Raw genomic sequence first — 15,063 nt, forward strand, 5'->3', positions numbered from 1 at the left:
CCTTTTTTACAATTCAAAGAATTTGAATTGTATTGTTGCGCTTTCTTTTTATTTTTCATAGCCGTGTCAGCAATTCCAGGCCGCTATTATTGCGCTCCTATTTTTTTTACAATGCAAAAAATTTGAGTTGTATTGGGGCGCTGTCTTTTTTTTAAGATCTGTTTACACATTTTGATGATTTTGAAGTCAAATTGGAGTGGTGATTTTATTTTAGTCACGCCGAAACAGGAAATGGACCGAAAAAGCGAGTTGTTTTGCGGCGTGAAAATTTTTCGCTCTAATTTTAAAGTAGAGTGAGAAAACTGTGTTTGAACAAATATTCGCTTTCTCGCTAGTGGTTTTTTGTTCACATGCGGCAATTTCACTTTGATTTTTTCGATTTTTTTGGATCAGATTTTTTTCTAAATGGTTTTCATAATCCATTCATAGTTCATCCTATGCCTAGTTTTTTGTTAGAACCAAATTTTATTTTCTCGATAGTGGTTTTTTGTTCATATAGGGCTACTCATAGTCCGTTCTAGGTCTAGTTTTTTGTTTAGTCAAAGAAAATTCTTTGAATTGCTCGTCAGGGCTTGTCCTGTTATGTTTTTACTTCGTCTAACAGATTTTTGATTCGTCTTCCCCTGACTTTTTCAATGAATCCAGTGACTTCTACTGCTTTGCAGTTTAAATTTGTCTGCGTGACGTTATTTCTGCTTTTAGGTCGATTGTGGGACATCAAATTCAAAAAAATGACTTCTGAACTCAGTTATGGGACTTAATTTTATAAACATTTACTATTTTAAGATCAATAGTGTGCATCTAAGTAGTGCCAAACTTATATGCCATAATTCTTGAGTTTTAGTCTTGAGTTTTTGATTTCGAAAATCAATTTTCGAAAATCCTTTTAGACCTTATGTGTATCATAAAATTGACTACGTATCTAACCCAAAAAATGTAGTGATCTACTAAAGCACTTTTGTTCAATCTACCTATCTTGTTTCTTTAGTTGTTTCAATTCCTGGAAGGCCACAAGCGTCTATTGGGGCTATTTTCCGGCAATCTGCCGGCTGTTTTCTTAAGATCTGTTCAAACATTTTCTTGATTTTTTAAGTCAAATTGGAGAAGTGATTTTGGTAGCGCAGAAACAGAAAGTGGACCGAAAAAGCGAGTGGCTTTGCGGTGTGAATTTTTTGCTCTTATTTAAAAGTAGATTGAGAAAACGTTGTTTGAACAAAAATTCGCTTTCTCGCTAGTGGTTTTTTTGTTCACATGCGGCAATTTCATTTTGATGTTTACCGTATTTTCGACTTTTTGGATCGGACTGTTTACTAAGTGGTTTTCGCAGTCCATTCATACTTTATCTTAGACCTAGTTTTGTGTTTGAACCAAATGTGCATTTCTCGCTATTGGTTTTTTGTTCTTATGCGGCATTTTGATATTGATTTTGTTTTTTATCTGATTTTAGAAATGAATTTCTCAATTCACTCATAGTCCGTTCTAGGTCTAGTTTTTTGCTTAGCCAGTGAAAATTTTTTGAATTGTACGTCAAGAATTGCGCTGCAATGTTTTTTTGTTTCGCTTCACTATTTGATCACGTTTTTCGTTTTACATAAGTCACGACTTTCACGTTTGACTTCTGACCTACCTCGCTCACTGTTTCAACTAAATGGTTTTGATATCCATTCACTCAATGAGTTACTCAAAATAATGAATACAGTCAAGGTCAGAAGAGCAAAATCATAAGAGACGGGATGAACCGATAAAGCTTGTTCATAAAGTCATTGAGAATTAGGTTATCAAAGTTCATTATTGTTTGCTAGCTGACATTGGTATTGAGCTGATTAGAAGCTGAAAGAAGTGTTTTTTAGAATCAAACCAAAAATGCATGCCGATTCAAAACACTTTTTGACACTGAAAAAAGAAAAATATTGTTCAATTTATGTCGTTTTTTTTCTGTTTCAATCCCGGTGTGCATATTTTCATTCCCATTTTCCAGCAATCTGCCGGCTATGTTCAGAATTTGTTTCTAAAAGGTTTTCACAATCCATTCATAGTCGACTCTAGGTCTAGATGTTTTGTTTAGTAAATGAAAATTCTTGAATTGTGGGCCAGGACGTGTCATGTTTTTTTTTATATCGCCTAACCTATCGGGCACATTTTGCGTCTTAAGTAATTCACGACTTTCGCGTTTATTCCTGATTTAATCTTTGAGTTTTGCAATGCAGTGAGTACGATAAAGGTTAAAAGAGCAAAATCAAAAGAAATCGATAAAGCCCGGCATAAACCGATAAAGTCAGTCCATTAGGATACCGGAGTTCATTCGAGCTGGCTGGCAATATTCCTATGCTTGATAGTTTTCAGGTTAGAAGCTGAATTAAGTATAGAATTTCCGAATATATCTGAAACTGCACACCAAATCATAACATTTTTTAAAAGTTGAAAGAAATTCCGTCATTTTTTATGTTTTTCCTCTTTCTGTCTCAATCGAGATGTGCATCAACAACGGCTATTTTTTGGCAGTATGCCAGCTATTTTTCAGTTACTTTGCTCTTTTTTCATTGAGTGTGTGTTTTTTCGCCTACTCTTTTGTTTCGTGCCTTAAATGGGATTTGAGTTTTTAATTGCTTAATTTTTAGCAGTTTTTTCGTTTTTTTTTCTATAATATTAAGCAAGTTTTCTTGTCTATGTCTATTACGACTTGCCTTTGTTTTTGCTAGAACTTTAATACTATTACTTGCTCAACGACATTTCTTGGCTTTGTGTGCCCTATTAATATATCAAAACTCATTAATTGTTCCGACCCACTCTAGTGGGGGAGGAACTATATACTCAAATGGGTTTTTCTTTAATCAGACAATTTTGGTCGATCGATATAATCATCGTAGAGTTGTGAGTGGTATCATTAAAAAGCCCGTTAGTCGTAGAATATGGAATAAAAAAAGTTTTTTTCAATTTTCGGATTTTTCAGTTATCGAGATTTAAACTTTTGTGAATATTGGACGTATTCCAGCTGTTTTTATTCACCTTTTTGGTATTTTTGACATAATTTTCGTTAATTTTGCTAACATTTGTTTAAATTGTTAACTGTAGTGTTATTGATATTATCTTTAAAGACAGAGTAGGGTTGCTGAATTGTTCGATCCGAGTTTTTTTGGCTAGAATTTATGCTAAATTTTTCAAAATTCGACTTTTTTGGGACCAAGTTTGGGACCAAATTTGCTTCTTTAGCCGACTAGCTTTAAGTTTACTGGAAGTAGAAACCTTAAAACTGCGGCCTTATTCTTTTTAAGCTGATACTGGCTTGTTTTACACCCACTAGCTTTGAGAGTCTTCTGGAATTATAATTTTGACATTTTTTTTTGCAAATTTAAACTCAATAATTATACAAAATGCTTCTTCATTTTTGACACACTGAATAATTTTGTTTAAAAATTCATCTATTTTGCAACCATTTGAACAAATGAGCATTTTTTCAGACGCGCAGCAATAGATGGACTGATCTTGATCTCGCAATGGGTCCTTACGATAAAAAAAAAATTTTAGATTTTAATGGGGCGCGACTTTTTTTCAAAATATTTCCGCTTTGTGAATGTTCTTTCGGTAGTTTTTTTTTACTTACAAGATTTTCAAATTGGGGTTCAATTAATGACAGATACTATTTAACAAAATACGAGGCCCAATGAGCTTAAATTACGGTTTTAGAGTTAAGCGCATAATTTTTATGGATCTGACCAATTGTTTCCGTAAATTTTTTTTGAATTTCTTGAATTTTGCTTTCATTCGTTATCTTTTTTGTAGCCCATTAATTTTTTTTAGCCATTCAAAGGTCCAATTGTTTTTTAGGAGGTATAAATGAACCTAGACACTTCTTTCAGTTCTTCTAATGTCTGTTTTGACTTTGAATATATTTGTTTTGAGAACACATCGGTTTTTTTTGAACTTTGCCACTATTTTATCTTAATTCTCTCAACTTCGAGCGCTATCTCAGTAAAAACAGTCGTAAGCCAATTTCCTGTGGATTATTAAACAATGTCGGTAACGGTTTTATGTTCAACAAATGGTATCTTTGTTTTGATACTACTCCTTTTCATTTTTTTTTTTACTTTTGAGCATAATTGCATATTTTACGAGTTCATTTTGCTTCCTTGTCTATATATCACATTATTGACAAGTCCAATTGAAGAAAAGCATAGTAGGGAAAATTCACAGCGTTGGAAAAAGGCGTACCTGAATATATTAATTGTTTTTGTTATATAGTTTCTGCTTTTTGGGCTGAGATACAGTTATCGGGCAAAATTTTGTGGATTTTTTTGTTTTTGACTCTATTTGTCTTTTTTTTGTCGTTATGCGCCATATACATAATAATTATAGGTCTCAATTGCTTTCGTAGGACGTATAACTCAACCTAGTTTAAGATTTTAGTTTATAGCTGTTTGTTTTAATGACTTTAAAGCTGAAATAAAATTTTTTTTTCAACTTTATCCTTTTTGCTTTCATTTTTTTCATAACCATGTCACTCAATCTCACTAATTAGAAGTCACAATTATTTTGCTGATTCAAATATTTTTTTCGCGCTTTGTTATACGTTGTGACTGATTGCTTCGACCATTAATTTCATAAGAAGATTTCGAGATTTCTATACTCTTCATTTTATGGTTTTCTTTCTGTTGTCATGTCTACGTCGTCCTTTTATAAGGAAGACTCTTTGATGTTTAAATGAGGAAAAAGTGACGATTTACAGTTGCTCTGGGTCACATCCTATAATAATAGTGCCTTGAACAGAGTAAGATCTCGTAAAATTATTTGAAATTTTGGCTTCTTTATATATTTAATGTTATTTTGTGGGGTCCTGACTTAGTCTCATTAATAACAGGCCCAATTGGCTTCCTGAGGTATTGCAACTTAATCCATCGCTGTTTGTTGAAATTTTAAGTCTGCTCTGACTTTTAAAAATATTTGTTTTCAATAACATAATTGTGTTTTTGAGCTTCGTCTTTTTTTAAAATAATTTTTCGTGCGGTTTGTAGCTCAGTGTCTGTGAGCACAGGTCACAACCCGTTTCCAGTGAGCTATAGTTTAATCACTATAACGGTTTTAGCTTCAAACATTTGTTCTTTGGCTTTCTTACTACTGTTACTACGAGATTTCGTAAAACAATTGAGATTTTTTTATTTGTACATTTTATATAATTTTTGTTTCTTTTTAATTTATAACAATATTCGTAGGTCCCATTGGCTTGGAAGTTTTGAGCAATTGAACACTGAATAATGAGAGGTCTCAATTGCTTCCCATGGAGATATAAAGGAACATTTTAGGGATTTCAGTGAAATTAATTGTTTTCAAAATTAGACACGTATTTTTGAACGCACCTCTTTGCTCTTTTTTGTCGAGCTGTTAACCAGTCGCATTGAGGAAAAGTTCCATATGTTTTTCAATGAAGTATAGGTTAAATTGTTTTATTTAGTTTTCATTTGATGCATGTTTGATTTTGTTATGATTTAATTTATTATAGAAATAGAGTTTTGGTCGTAAATAATGTTTGCTGTTTGAAATTTATTATTCTCCTTTCTATTATTCCCAATTTCGACGTTCATCGGTGCTCTAGGCTGGCATTATTGTATTCCATTGCTTGTTTTTTTGAAAGATATGTATGTTTTTGAAAGTTTTGTATCTCTTCATCATTTGGTAGCCAATTAAGTCAGGAATGTGGATGAGCGGGTTCGGAACCTCCTTGTTCTTTCTAGTTTCAATTTCAAGTTGTTTTTAGGAGCTTAGTTTGTGGCTTTGGGAGCTTAGGAGCTCGTGAATGGTTTTGGTATGCACTATTTTTGAAAGATCATTTTTTGGCAGAGACGGCTCTTTGAGTTGCATCCGCAACTTTTCCGGCTTTTGTTTTTCATCAACATATATGCCGTATGATATGATTTCATGCAATATTCTCATTTTTTGCGCCCGAAATGTGACGCATTCAGATAGCAAATGAAATCGAAAGCGCACGCTAATTAACTGTAATTCATTGTTTTCGAAAACCGAAACAAAGTCGGGGCGTCCCATACAAGGAGCTTTCATTTCGCTGTAGTTGAATGTCATATTTTTCGTCATTGAGTAAAATTGGGTCACTTAACCTGTTGAGCATTATGCATTTTTTAATGAGTTATCGGTAATTTTTCTAATTTTTTCATTTTTTACTATTTCTGGTTGTTGTTTGTAACCCAATTTTACAGTAGTGCTTAGAAAAACTGTCAGAAGAATCACTAGTTCTATTCTATGACAATTGAAACCAAAATTTCCAGAGGATGTAGTAAATTATGAAATAATTGGGGCAGTAGCTGATAGCGGAGCTGATAACCAAAACGTTAAGCTTCATTTACAAGCCAATAACAGCTGCCAAAAGTTTCACGCAGTCGGCGCGATATTCTATCAATTTTTGTTGAAGTTAATCTAGTTTGTTGTTTTCCGTATCTTCGGTGATCTTGCTGTTTCTTACCCTTTCGCGTTTTTCAGATGCTTGTTATTTTTGGAAATTATTGCACGCTTCAGCCCAAATGCAGGTAATGTGCCCACTACTATCATCTGTGTAAAGAAATATCTTTTTTTGGACAATAAATCCACGATATTTTTACGCATGGTTTTACAGGCTTTGTTCTACTGCTTTTTTCGCGAATGCTTTTAAAAAGTAATTATTATGTTTTTATGCTAATGTGCAAACTCAGTTTTTATTTAGAGACACTATTTTTCATGAAATATATTCTGAGGTTTCATTTTTGAGTTTGGCCTGTTTCGTTTTTCTTTCCTGTCACTAAGTCTCATTTCTGACAGGTTTCCTTGACTCTCTTAGGGCAGTATTGAATTTGTTTACGGGTTTCAACTCATATATGTGATTGTTGTCGCCTTTCTAATTAATCTTGTCTTAATTTTAATTTTTATTAATGACAATTGACATCGGTGGTTTAGTTTCAGTTCTTTCCATTTGACACCATATGTTATGAAAACATGACCGACAGGCGAGTTGCTCTCAAACGTGCGATTGCCTTCGGTGATAGCCAGATGGGGGCTAAGGGATGCTAGCATTAGGGGGTGGATTCGTAAGGGGGCGGGGTTAGAGATAAAAATGAAGCGGGCCGAGGTGACTGAGGGAGGGATGTCAAACATACAAAAACCGCCCTTCACGCATGATTTTTTGTCTCCTCAACAGTTTCTTTGATTGGCATACTGAAGACTAGTAATACGTAAGGGGGCGCAGCCGCTTAATGAACTTCGGGCTTTACTTGTTTATCCCGTTTTGAGGTTGAAAATTTAAAAGAGTGTTGCAAAAAATCGGTCAAGGAAAAAATTGCATAAAAAATGACCGCATGACTAATATAATTGCTACAAACTTTTTTTGAGAGCAATTGAAAACATCCGTGATTTATTTCAGTTTTACGGCTGTTTGTTATTGATATTGGGTTCTAGGCAATCAATAAGTACGAGTAAATACAGGTTCAACCCGCTTTCCAACGAGATAAGATTGTGTCAGTCTAATTGTTCAGTTTTTGTTTTAAAATATTTTGACCGGGGTTCTATTTTTGACCACATTTTTAAAATATGTTTTTACAGAATCTCATTAGAGACAGTTCTCATCTTGTAATTAGGCAAAAGTTAATTTATATAATGCTTTTAGTTTGTATTCATTAATAGCCGACCTCATCTCCACAGCGGCTATTATAGCGCTGCTTTTTTTACATTTCAAAGTATTTGGATTTTATTGTTAATAGCCGCCGTCAGCCTCTCAAACGGCTATTATTTTTGAAGCTCTCCTTTTAATTCGCTTTACCTTTTGGTCACGTTTTTCGTTTTACGACTTTAAGCGACTTTCACGTTTGACTTCTGACTTACCTCACTCACTATTTTCAACTGAATGGTTTTTAAATCCATTCACTCAATGAACTACGCAAGATAGTGAATACAATCAAGGTCAAAAGACCAAAATCAAAAGAGACCAGATAAACCGATAAAGCCCGGTCATTTAGTCATTGAGAATTAGGTTATCAAATTTCATTGCTAGCTGACATTGGTATTGAGCTTATTAGCTTTCAGTTTAGAAGCTGAATAATGTATGGTTTTAGAATCCAACTGAAACTGCACGCCGAATTAGAGCAGTTTTTAAAAATTATAGAACAAAAATTTGGTCAATTTATCCCTTTTTTCTCTTTTTGCTTCAATCCCGATCTGCTTCAAGCGCGTAGACGGCGGCTATTTTCCGGCTATCTGCCGGCTATGTTTAAGCTGTCTTTCTTAAGATCTGTTCAAACCTCATCTGGTTTTTTCAAATTAATTTTAGTGTTGGAGTTTATGGTTTTTGGTTTTCATGGCTTTAACATTATTTGTTCTGAACATATTTTAAAAATTTTATGAGTTATGAGAGTATTTCTTGTACTTTCTGTTGTTTTATCTTTCATCTCATTGGGGACAGGTCTCATAGGTTGCTAATATTTATTAATTTAATCGTTTTATTTGTTTCAGCTCAAAACTTTTTCGTTCTATGGCTTTGACATTCATGCGTTTCAATATTATCAAATTTTTTGAGGTTTTCGAGATTTATTTGTTCATTTGTTTTCTTATTTTGAGTCTCCTTAATGACAAGTCTCGTCGTTGGCTGCTAAGAATGTTTAAGTTAGTGGAATTGAATTAAACGTCTCAGTTTTTTGATCCGCTTTTTCTTTGACTTGTACGCTTTCCGTTTTTCGATAAATTTTACCGAATTTTTGATTACTGATTAGAATTTGTTGTTATTATTCCTCTTTTATCACTTGATCCTATTAATGGAAACTCTCATCGGTGGTTAACCAGTAGTAGATGAATCTAAACTGTGGTTTGAGATCATAGCAATCGGTTTTTTGATTCTTCAAGACTTATTCTTGGAAAAAGAAATTGTCTAATTGTTTTAATGTTTTTTGTTCATATATAAGGTTTTCATCCGCATATAGGTTCAGGAACTTTTTGATTTTTATAATGTTTTCGCTGTACATTTCTAATTACGGTCATCAAGGTCGGTACTTAAGTCAATTCTTTTGATTGTTGTTCAGGACTTGTCCCATTATGTTTTTTTACTTCGTCGAATAAAAGTTTGCTTCGCTTTACCTACTTTACAGCTTGTTCAACAATTTGCATGAAATGTTTTTGACTTTTCTAGGTTAGTTTCATCTTTGGTTATTCTGAAAGTTATTCTCAAAGTTTTTTAAATTAGTAGTTGTTCACCAAACGAATTCAAAATAGAAACGGGATAAACCCCATGAAGCCCAATTTTAGATGTACTTGAACTTTATTCTTACAAGTCTTAGTTCACATCTCTAATGAGATCCCTACATCTTCTGATGAGGAAACAAGAGTATGCATAACTACCAAATTTAATCAAAATAGTTCGCACTTTAAAAATCTTTTTTTACAACAATCAATCATTTTATCCTTTTTTTTCTGGTCGATCAATCCCAATCGGTGTTATTAGATCATGGGGGCTATTTTCCGGCCATCTGCTGGGTGTGTTTAGTTTTACTGACTTTCACACTTCTGACATTCATAAATTTTAAATTTTTGTCTGAATTTGTTGTTACTTTTATTACGTTTTTCCTAATAAGTATATATAAAAATTTGATATATCATTTGCAATGATTGATGCTTTTTTATTGTTAAGGAATTGAAGGTTTGGTTAACTATTCAGTGTCTTCGACGTCTCATTTTATCGTAGACCTTAATGAAAATTGAAAATTGGTTTTTGCCAATTTTTTTTGTTTCCCTTCTACTTGTCTCTTGTTGGATTTCTGCGAAGCTACTGTATACTGTTTGAGGTAGGTGATATGAAAAATATTTAGCTTTCCTATTCGGATTTAGTTAATTTTATAGAACTGGAATTCACTATGCTTTGCGTTGGAAGAGTTGCAAACTATCAAATGACAATTTTTGCACGGAGGTATGCAGTGAATTTGAATTCTAAATGATTTTTTAGAAAATTTCAGGAATCGGAATGAAATGATGAAATTTTTTGTTAAACTTTTCAAAATTTTGCAGACTGATCTTTTTAAGTGAACAGTCTCTCACTTTTAGGAATGTTTAAATAAACTGGCTTTTGTTGAAATTCAATATTGGACAATTCAAAATTGGCTTTCTTCATATCAGGTTGTTTGCGAATGTACTCTCCTTCATATGGCGATTTAGTATTGAAGAAATGATTCTACCAAGAAATGATTCTAGAGAACTAAAAAAGATATCATGCAAAATGTTGGAAAGTGACAAACGTCGGTATATTAAAACAATTTATGCCTGACCAAGTTTTGTAAAAATCAATCGCCGAACTCTTGATTGAAATTGAAATTAAACTTGAATCCTAGGAAATACAACTCAATTTGAATTAACCATTTGCTTCCCTAAACTGTTCCATTTGAAATAAATTCTAATTTTGAAGCAAAAGCTTTTAACATTATCTTGCAGATTCCGCACTCCGAGTATCGTCCAGAATTTATATACTGAACTAACGATCTGATGCAATTAGAATTCCCCTAATGAATGATTTGCCATTCGGTAGAAAAAAACAAAAAAAAATGATACAAGTTTTCAAAGTCTTTTACCACTTAAAACACTTCTCAATGAATTTAAGCGGCTCTTTTTGTTATTTGAAGGTTGAGAAAGACACGCCAATTAGAAGACACGCCAATTGGCCGGCAGATTTTATTAAGACGGCGTGAAAAAGACCGAAATCGAAACTGTGTAATTTAAATCGAAGCGTCGACCTTATTATGTTCGGCCGTAATAATTTGTTCGGTTGTAATAGATTCATATCAAGTTCGCCGCGCCGCTGAGGCATGGCCAAATTAGCTAGCAGTAATAGCCAATTACTGTTTTACAAGTAAGGGACGCTAATTTTACCGCTTAATGCGCGGGTAGTTATCGTGAACTGTAGTTTTCGAGGATTACGTACAACTATGCCGACGTATTACTATGCCGATTATAAGAGTGCCGAAAATTTATTCAATTTTTCACCCGATAAATTTTGAAACTGCTATTACCAATTAATTATCAATTAAATGCTAACCGACTGTTGTTTTCAAAGCCACCAGGGCACGCTGGTCAGTGTTCGGTTGTGATAGATTCATATCATGTCCCACGGGCCGCTGAGGCATGGCCGTGGCCCGCAATTATCATTGTTTGTTTTAAATATTTCTCCCTCCAATTATTTTGTCCTGATAATTAATAAAATCCAAAATCTCACAACTTCATTGTGATTGGTTCAGAAATTTCGCGCTCATTTTAGTTAAAGTGATTTGATTGGTTTAGAAATTTATCGGGAGAAAAATGAATAAATTTTCGGCACTCTTATAATCGGCATGGTATTACGTCGGCATAGTTGAACGTCACCGTTTTCGAGTGGTTATATTTGCTCAAGTGTCGGCTAAAAGGTGTGTCGGCTAATTTGTATGTCGGCCAATTGACCGGTCACGGTACGCAAAGCCTTTTACCACTTAAAACACTTCTCAATAAATTCAAGCGTCTCTTCTTGTTGTTCAAAGATTTTCTGTTCATCGATGTGTTTGGTCATTGGGGGATTCAGCACACGACAAAAACAATAAGTAATATTTTAAACACAGACAAAAAACTATTTTTTAACAAAATTATTTCATTTGGTTCCTCAAAGACTAGCTTATCAAGCATTCAAGTGTCTCATCTTGAAAACACTTCTAATACAATACATCAAAAAACAGCTTAACCTTGCAAACCCGGAATGGTCGGCATTTTAGTCAATTTCAGCGGTTATTGAAAGAACTCAACAGAAATCAAATAAACAGCTCGCAAATACTAACAGAAATTCTAACTGCGCCGAACAAAATTACCTTTAGTCCTCACAAATTCGAAAACAAATACAGGTTGCTGAAAGCGCGTTTGAAAAGCGAAGTGTCAAAAACAGCTTGAAAATGGCATCCATGAGTCTAATATATGCTTGTAATTGCCAAAACTGTTGGAATTATACAAAAACGTGTTGTTAATATAGCACTTAGCTCTTAAGATTGACAGCTAGAGTTTTGTGATGGATATAATTTAAAAGGAAACTGAACTTCGTGAAAAAATGCGTCTGAATTTCCCCCCATATTGTGCTACTGATCACCCATTTCTTCAGACAATAAGGAATAACTTAAATGTTTTTTGAGGTTTTCGAGATTTATTTGTTAATTTGTTTTCCTTTTTTTTATTCTCCTTAATGACAAGTCTCGTCGTCGGCTGCTAAGGATGCCTAAGTTAGTCGAATTTAACTAAACGTCTCAGTTTTTTATCTGCTTTTTCTATGACTTGTACGCTTTCCGTTTTTCGATAGAGTTTACTGAATTTTTTGTTATTGATTAGAATTTGTTATTATTACTCTTTTATGACTTGATCCTATTAATGGAAAAGTCCCTCGGTTGTTAACCAGTAGTAGTTGAATCTAGTTTAGGTTGAGATCATAGCAATCGGTTTTTTTGATTTTTCACGACTAATTCTTGGGAAAAAGAAATTGTTCTAAGATTTTTGTTCATATATAAGATTTTTCTTTCGCATATAGGTTCAGGGGCTTTTTGAGTTTTATAATGTTGATGTTGTTGCTGTAAATTTCTAATTACGGTCATCAAGGTCAGTACGTAAGTCAATTCTTTTGATTGTTTTTCAGGACTTGTCCCGTTGTGTTTTTTTTACTTCGTCGAATAAAAGTTTGCTTCGCTTTACCTTAGTTTACAGCTTGTTCAACATTTTGCATGAAATGTTTTTGACTTCTCTAGGCTAGTTTCATCATTTGTTCACCAAATGAATTCAAAATAGAAACGGGATAAACCCCATGAAGCCCAATTTTAGATGTACTTGAACTTTATTCTTACAAGTCTTTGTTCACATCTCTAATGAGATCCCTGCATCTTCTGATGAGGAAACAGGAGTATGCATAACTACCAAATTCAATCAAAATAGTTCGCACTTTAAAAATCTTTTTGTACAACAATCAATCATTTTATCCTTTTTTTTCTGGTCGATCTATCCCAATCGGTGTTATTGGATCATGGGGGCTATTTTCGGGTCATCTGCTGGGTATGTTTGATTTTACTGACTTTCACACTTCTGACATTCATAAATTTTAAATTTTTGTCTGAATTTGTTGTTACTTTTATTACTTTTTCCCTAATAAGTATATATAAAAATTTGGTATATGATTTGCAATGATTGATGCTTTTTTATTGTTAAGGATTTGAAGGTTTGGTTAACTGTTCAGTGTCTTCGACGTCTCATTTTATCATAGACCTTAACGAGAATTGATTTTTGCCAAATTTTTTTGTTTGTTTCCCTTCTACTTTTCTCTTGTTGGATTTCTGCGAAGCTACTGTATACTGTTTGAGGTAGGTGATGTGAATATATATTCAGCGTTCCTATTTGGATTTAATTAATTTTATAAAACTGCAATTCACTATGCTTCGCGTTGGAAGAGTTGCAAACTATCAAACGTCAATTTTTGCATGGAGGTATGTAGTGACTTTGAATTCTAAATGATTTTCAGAAAATTTAATGAATCGGAATGATTTGATGAAATTTTTTGTTAAACTTTTCAAAATTTTGCAGACTGATCTTTTTAAGTGAACAGTCTCTCACTTTTAGGAATGTTTAAATAAACTGGTTTTTGTTGAAATTCAAATTTGGACGAACTATGTGAAACGATACAACAAGACAATGGCATTGATCAACTTGACATCAAGTCGACAAAAATTTACTCAATTCTAAAAGGTACATAGTCGGCATGCTAGGCCTACTGCTGCTTCATAACGAGATGATTAAGGACTGATGCGAATATCTGTTAGCACTGAAACTTTGTAACTAAGACTCACTAAAAAGTAACTGGCATCTAAAAATTCTTCTGTGTTTCTCTGTTTCATTTTTGACATCACGTTTCAACATTGGCTTGCGAATGTACTCTTCTTTATATGGCGATTTAGTACATTGAACCGAGAATGAAACTATACCAGAGAACTAAAAAAGATATCATGCAAAATGTCGGAAAGTGAAAAACGTCGGTATAGCAAAACAATATATGTCTGACCAAGTTTTGTAAAAAAAAAACAATAGCCGAAATCTGGATTGAACTTGAAATTAAACTTGGCTCCTAGGAAATACTATTCAATTTGAATTAACCATTTGCTTCCTTAAACTGTTCCATCTGAAATAAATTCTATTTTAAAGCAAAAGCTTTTATTATTATCTTGCAGATTCTTCACTCCGAGTATCGTCCAGAATTTATATACTGAACTAAAGATCTGATGCAATTAAAATTCCCCTAATGAATGATTTGCCATTCGGTAGAAAAAACAAAGAAAATGATAAAAGTACTCAAAGGGGCTAGGGGTATTAGCCGACGCACAAATTAGAAGACACGCCAATTGGCCGGCAGATTTTATTAAGACGGCGTGAAAAAGACCGAAATCGAAACTGTGTAATTTAAATCGAAGCGTCGACCTTATTATGTTCGGCCGTAATAATTTGTTCGGTTGTAATAGATTCATATCAAGTCCCCCGCGCCGCTGAGGCATGGCCAAATTAGCTAGCAGTAATAGCCAATTACTGTTTTACAAGTAAGGGACGCTAATTTTACCGCTTAATGCGCGGGTAGTTATCGTGAACTGTGGTTTTCGAGGATTACGTACAACTATGCCGACGTAATACTATGCCGATTATAAGAGTGCCGAAAATTTATTCAATTTTTCACCCGATAAATTTCGAAACTGCTATTACCAATTAATTATCAATTAAATGCTAACCGACTGTTGTTTTCAAAGCCACCAGGGCACGCTGGTCAGTGTTCGGTTGTGATAGATTAATATCTTGTCCCACGGGCCGCTGAGGCATGGCCGTGGCCCGCAATTATCATTGTTTGTTTTAAATATTTCTCCCTCCAATTATTTTGTCCTGATAATTAATAAAGTCCAAAATCTCACAACTTCATTGTGATTGGTTCAGAAATTTCGCGCTCATTTCAGTTAAAGTGATTTGATTGGTTTAGAAATTTATCGGGAGAAAAATGAATAAATTTTCGGCACTCTTATA

General features: G+C 33.6%; 1 protein-coding gene across 7 annotated transcripts in view; it reads left to right on the forward strand.

Moving 5' to 3' along the window:
- LOC142334498 (uncharacterized) overlaps window positions 1–15,063 on the forward strand; it is a 653,384-nt gene that overhangs the window by 618,608 nt on the left and 19,713 nt on the right. The gene's annotated exons all lie outside the window — the stretch shown is intronic.

The sequence above is a fragment of the Convolutriloba macropyga genome, chromosome 2 (genome assembly GCF_964194025.1).
Source record: "Convolutriloba macropyga chromosome 2, txConMacr16.3, whole genome shotgun sequence".
Lineage (NCBI taxonomy): Eukaryota > Metazoa > Xenacoelomorpha > Acoela > Convolutidae > Convolutriloba > Convolutriloba macropyga.